At 42.2% G+C, this 6874-nt stretch overlaps 1 non-coding gene across 1 annotated transcript; it reads right to left on the bottom strand.

Moving 5' to 3' along the window:
- Window positions 1-5522: 5522 nt before the first annotated feature.
- On the bottom strand, window positions 5523-5594 carry TRNAA-UGC (transfer RNA alanine (anticodon UGC)). The gene has a single exon. It is a non-coding gene; the product is annotated as a tRNA-Ala (tRNA).
- Between the last annotated feature and the right edge of the window lie 1280 nt (window positions 5595-6874).

Raw genomic sequence — 6874 nt, 5'->3', positions numbered from 1 at the left:
ATAATGTTGAAAGACTTTATTCTTTGGCACCAAGAAACACAATTTTCCACAGTATTCGCTCAATTCTTAACCATCTACCTGTGACGTGTTAAAATGACTGTTTGACATGTATCAACTTGCGATATCTCCGCTCTACATGAATTTCTGGCTATGCCTCCTTGATGTATATTTGAGTTAGGTGTCACTAGCATTGCAGCTCTTGCTGCTGGCGGATGTGTTTCATTGTGGCTGAGTTATTGCTTATCAAAATTGCGGAGTGGGTCATCTTGACCCTACGTTGCAAATTGAAAAAAAAAAAAAAATACCGCTAAAATATTATTTATTTTTTGCAGTAAATAAAAGATTTGACATATTAATAAATTCTCAGAAATGTAGAGAAATTAATTATAATTCATATTCCCTCCGTACGCGCACAGGAATTGAAATAATGACATCTTCATTATTTTATTTGTATTTTTCATATTTTTTCTTTTTTTTAATTTGATTTTTCCCCCTCGAATTTGGTGCCCCATTTAACTTGGCACCTTAGGCGACCGCCTAGTTCACCTATATGGATGGGCCGCCCCTGTCTACAATGAATATGGAATCAATATAATCTCAGCACAACAACCCAGTTAAGGATCTATTTGAGCTGTATCCTCAGCTGTTGTATGGCTGTGAAACATGGACACTATGCCACTCAGACTGGGCAAAGCTGGAGGCTTTCCACACAATGCCAATGTTCTATACTGGGCATAAAGTGGAATGACTTCATCTGTAATGCAGATGTTTGTGGTTGCTCTGGTCTACAGACTACTGGGGCCATTGTCCGCAGACGGTGCCTTATGCTTTTCGGACATGTCACGAGAATGCCACAAGACATTCCAGCGAACGCCGTTCTCTGGGTGGCTTGTAACATCCGGGATAAAATTCCACCAACCGAGGGGTGGAGGCGGCCCAGAGGCAGACCCACTATTACATGGGTTCATCAGTCTGTTCCAATGTTGGACTCTCGGGCTGCCAAGCCCTTGTGCCCGTACAGGAACGGACTAAATGGCAAATGATTGCTACGGCTGACTGTTCGGCTAAACGTTGAAGAAGAGAATATTTTATACAGGCAACATCAGAATACTAGATAAAAACAAAACAGGTGGAATGCTGTGGTCCTCAGCCCATCAAAACTGAGTGAAGACTGAAGGATTTTGCCTCCTGCATTTAACTATATCAAATGGTTTGAAAGACCAATCAAGAAATTTCTACATGCATTGATTAAGAACAACATAATTATATATTTTGAAGTGCTAATTCAATGAGGGGAATATAGCTGATGTATACTTTTGTATCCCTTCCTGTTCTTGGAGGCTTTATTCTTTTACTTCCTATCTGAATATTTCTTATCCTGTTTTGTGATTTTATTTTTTTTTTAGTCCCTTGGGGTACGTCTACACTACCCGCCGGATCGGCGGGTAGCGATCGAGCTATTGGGGATCGATTTATTGCGTGTAGTGTAGACGCGATAAATCGATCCCTGATCACTCTCCGTCGACTGCTGAACTCCAACTCGGCGAGAGGCGGAAGCAAAGTCGATGGGGGAGCTGCGGCCGTCGATCCCGTGCCGCGAGGACGCGAAGTAACTAATTCTAAGTCGATTTAAGATATGTCAACTTCAGCGCTGAAGTTGCGTATCTTAGATCGATTGCCCCCCTCCCCCCCACTGTAGACCAGGCCTTGCTTTTGCTCTCCATCTCTGCTGCTGACCTGTCTTCCTTCCCCATTGTTTTTTGGCCTGGTGTATCTTCCCAGCACTCTGCCTCCATCCCCCAGGAACTTGGTTGGTAACTTTTAGTTTCCATTTGTATTTTTAAAATGTAATGAAGAAGCTGGTGAACCTTGTGTCTGATTAAGAGCTCAATTCTGTTCTCATTCAAATCAAACCCTTATTGGTCTCAATGGAAGCAGGATCAGTCACTACAATTTAAAGTGCTAAACAATAGTGCAAGCAGAAAAATCAGGGCTTGGGGAAGTGCAGGGGCAAACTTCTGACTGTGAATAGCCATGAGTGAGTACAGGAGCCATAGGCAACAAAAGTGAGAGAGGGGGAAGGGGAGGAAGAAGGGAGGAAGGGGAGGGAAAACTGTAAAAAGTATAAGAAAAGGGAAAGAGGTTTAAAGCAACAGGAAAAAGATGAAGGAGAAGAGGCTTATGGAATCTAGGGAAGTGAAGCACCAACAATGCAGAACGAAAATGCTTATATAGTGCCTTAAATATTTAAAGTAACTTTATTACATTTACAACTATATGAACAAAATCTGGATTGTTTAAATAACTGAATTTTTAAACATTAAGCTAATTTTGCAAATGCATTATGAAAACGTACCAGGCCAGACACAATCAACTTGCCTGCTTACGCCAATCATGATGAAGATTAACAAAATGAATATTTTACCCCTACTGTAAAAATAAGAAAATCCCAACCAATTAGTGTATTGCCCATTTTACAAATTATACTGTATCGAAGGAATGGATCTTATCCAGTACATCAGTTCTGCTTGGAGTGTAAGATATCTAATTATTTAGTCCATCCTGACCTTTAAATCAGTGTTAGTATTACTAACAATATTGCCTCTTTCCTCCAATCTCACTATTTTCTTAAGTTTACACACATTATAAATAAGCATTACCTGCTGCTATGCATAGAGTAAGCCATGTTGATGAACACTGATTTTATGTCTGTAACAGAACAGAGGTTCCCGTTCACTCTTTAAAAAATTGTTTACACAAGATCTAAGACATATGTGTAATGTTTTCATAAAGCCTTGAAGGTTTACGTCTTCTAACTTGCAAAAGTTCTAGATCATCCGTGCTATCAGTGTTCTTTATAAAATAATATGCAGAAAGATAGCTATGCACTGTATCATTTATGAGACTGCACACAAGAAGTTAACAAACATTATCTTATCTTAGCTTTCATTTGTTTTTAAAGTTAATCCTTTTATTTTCTCAAGTTTTGCAGAGAGTTCATATCATTGTTCTTATGTTTTCTTTTATTGGCAATTTAAGAATGAGTTTTTCCATCTAGTATCTTCAAGAGATTACTGAAAAAATCTTAAACTAAATTTAATCCTGAGTAAATAGGGTGTAAGGGGAAAAATAAATTCACAGTGTTCATGCTTTGGAATAGAGGGGTAGCTTTCCAATCTCTACATTACGGTATGTGCAATTACTAGCCCTATTCTCAGGAGAGCTGCCTATTTACCCACTGGTAGTTAACAGCACTCCTGGTCTACTTTAGTAATGCAATAGAAAAACCATTTTGACTTGCACCATGCAGTTAGGTAATATTATTACATCCGATCTAAATTCTGATATTAGATTAGGGTGAGAACATTTGTCTCTGGTTTCAGAGGCTAGGGAAGGTATGTTACCCTAGCTTATTTTTTATTTCTACAGCAGAAACATGAAAGTATCAGAAAAAGCATATTTACAATTAGAACAGCATGCAGTATATAAATCTGAGGGTTTGTTAGAGAAGACACTGTCATTTCAGCATTATAGTAAGATGGGCATTTTGTAAGAGATAACTAGCAAAATGCCATTGGTGTATTTATTGTCACTTTGTTTTTACAAGTATAATGGAAATATTTCCATGAAAGTTGTGTGAAATGGGAAGGACAAGGTGGGTGAGGTAATAGCTTTTATTGGACCACTTCTGTTGGTACAAGGCATGCTTTTGAGCTATACAGAGATCTTCAGGGTGACAGTCATTAGAAATCAATCATTTTTATTAGATCTTGACTCATATAAATTAGCAATGGAAAAGACCTGCTTTAGTGAGTCATCTAGTCTATCATGCTGCCAGTGCAGGATTGTTCCCTATAGAATACTTCCTGGTATTTATATTAGCTGCATTTTACTATATCCAGTGATGGAGCTTCTACCCACTTCCCTTCAGAGATTTTCTACAGTCTAATAGATTTCACTGGTCCAAATCCTGCTTGCCTTGTTCGTGAATGTTGTGGCATGGAAGTTATGTAGGCATCAGGAGCTTTTTCCATAATATTCAGGCTAAACCTTACTTTTTAATGTAATCAGTTTTCTTAGTCATGCCCTCTTATGGAAATATACAGCGTCTGTTCTGACTCTGAGGTCTTTTATAAACAAACACACAAATTTAGCCATCTTTTGGATTAATACAATGGAATCCGTCACTTCCGGGTCCGACCTGTCACTTCCGGGACTGACTGTGCTGGACAATCATGCTGGCCTGTGGGGCCCCCCAAAGCATAGGACCCGGAGTGGTTGCCCCGATTCGCTGTACCCTAGTGATGGCTCTGCCTGTATCATTGTGCAAGGAAAATACAAGTAAATAAAAAATACTAACTGTAACATTTGTCTTTTCTTGCTTTTCTGTTTTCCTATTCCTTTGTTTCCTACACTTTTTCTGTCTCCCATTTTCTCCTTCTTATACTTTCTTAATTTATCCTCTTCTCAACAATGCAAGGTTTCCAGAAGAGGGTGCTCCCCTTTGGGCATTCCAATATATCCTGCACAGAGATCGGGTGTGTGCAAACTCCAATTTGTGCATAAATTAATGTATGGGTACTGGTGTGCTCAATATTAGCACAGCCATGACTGAAATGTGGCCCTTTACCATCTTTTCTCTTTATGATACTGTCTCATCTTCCTATGTCTCACTCTTTCCCGTTTAACTCCATCCCATTGCTCTTTCATCTTTTCTTTCTCTTTGCTCCCTTCAATTTGTAGATGATACCACTGTTGCAGACAACAGCAAGGACAGAAAAATAACAAAAAAGACCTAGGTCCTGATCCAAACTCCACTGAATGGAAGGACCTCCATTTACTTCAATGGACTTTGAATCAGGCACTTAGCTAGGTTAGAAGCATCGGTAGAATATAACAAAATGAAATTCAGTGGAGACTGATACAAGTTAATTCATCTAGGTAAAAATTACCAGGGAAAAATAGGTGTCCAATGGACATAGAATGTACTAAATGATGAAAAGACCATAGGTGATAGTGGCTATAATAGATGTGTGTTTGCACAATGTAACATACCAGGCTGCAATCCAGACTAATAAGTAACTGTCACCCCTGACCTCGGGTGCCCTTTACCCTGCTTTTCTGCTGTAGCCCCAGCCTGGACTGCTCACAAACCACCTCCAGCACCCAAGTCACTCCCAGCTATGTCTCTGTGTGTGTGCTGCAGACAGACAGCCACACCTTGGCTCTTACCAGCTTTGGTTATATTGCAGGGTGACACCAACACAGTCCCAGATTTCCCCCCAGAAATGTATGTCCTGTCCTGCCCTCTCCAGCTCCATACGAGTTTATATAAATCCTATCTCCTAGATCTGGAAGGGACCTTGAAAGGTCATCAAGTCCAGCCCCTTGCCTTCACTAGCAGGATCACGTACTGATTTTTGCCCCAGATCCCTAAGTGGCCCCCTTAAGAATTGAACTCACAACCCTGGGTTTAAGGAGGCCAATGCTCAAACCACTGAGCTATCCCTCCCCCAAGTACCTGGAGATGCCAGGGATTGAACCCAGGGCTTCATACATGCAAAGCATATGCTCTACCACTGAGCTACATTCCCAGACCAAAGTCAGTCATTTCATCAATAGAAATAATATGTACACATCTTGATACCCCAAATGGAGTTTCCCCAAACATTTCAGTTTAAATACACTGGAATAGATGAAATAAAACAAGTTTATTAACTACAAAGAGATTTTAAGTGAGTACAATTAACAAGGCATGAAAGTCAGAAATGGCTACAAGAAAAATAAAAGATAAGATTCCACTGATGCCTAATTTAAATAATGGTAAATTCAAAGCAAAACGTTTTCTCCCCACATGCTCTCAGCAGTCTTACTGACAAAACTTCTTAGGAGAGGACCCCCCTCCAGTCCAACATCTACTTCCTTTATTCCTTCAGGTGCAGTGAATCAATGGGTGGGGAGGGTCTCTTGGTGTTTGTCCCTTCTTTTCAAAGCAGGAGTCTCAAAGGCCCAGCCTGCGGGCCATCTGCAGCCCGAGAACCTCCCCACTGCGACCCGCGGAAACTTTTAAAAAAGTTCTTTCATCCAGCCCTTGTGGCTGCCGGCCGAGGGGGCGGGGGGTAGGAGGGGAGTGGGCAAGAGAGATTCACATGCCACTCTCCCCAGCGTTGCTCCATTCTGCTGCTCCTGGGACCCTCTCAGGGGTTGCACTCGGCAACGTGTCATTCATAAAGCTTTTGAGGTCTGTGGATTGGGGGACATTCATCTCGGGCAGCTCGGCTCCCTGCAAGCAGTTCCCTATCCCTGCTGTTGCTGGCGGAGCTGTGGAGGAGAGACCCATGCAGACACGCTGCCAGCTCTGTCTGCTGCAGGTGCCACCCCCCACAGCTCCCATTGGCTGGGGAGGAGGGACAGAGATACAATCACTAGTTGCCGGGCAGAGTCAGCATCATTAGTTGCTGGGCAGAGTCAGCCGGGGCGGCATGAGGCCAAAGGAGCGAGGGAAAAGTGTGGGAAATGGGCTGGGAGCTGGCGTGACTTGTGAGGCTCCAATAATAGCGCGAGGGGGCACACTGCCTCCATCCCCCCCTCCCCGAGTGCTGACTCCATGGCCAATGGGAGCGCCGGGGGATGGTGCCTGCATGGAGGCAACATGCCTGGTGTCTGCAGATAAGATAAGGTGAAGATAAGAAGAAAGGAAAGAGGTTCTTTCTAGCTGTCGGCACTGCAGGTTTGTGTAATGAAATGGGGCCCTTTATTTACTTTTTTTACCCACTGTCCCATGTAATGTTGATAGGCTGTGTAGGAGAGGGCCATCTCAGCAGGAGCACCAGGAGGCACTGAACCTGATGGGAGAATAATCTCAGACACACGG

This window comes from Emys orbicularis, chromosome 1 (assembly GCF_028017835.1).
Source record: "Emys orbicularis isolate rEmyOrb1 chromosome 1, rEmyOrb1.hap1, whole genome shotgun sequence".
Lineage (NCBI taxonomy): Eukaryota > Metazoa > Chordata > Testudines > Emydidae > Emys > Emys orbicularis.
This window is presented reverse-complemented; position numbering and strand designations above follow the sequence as displayed.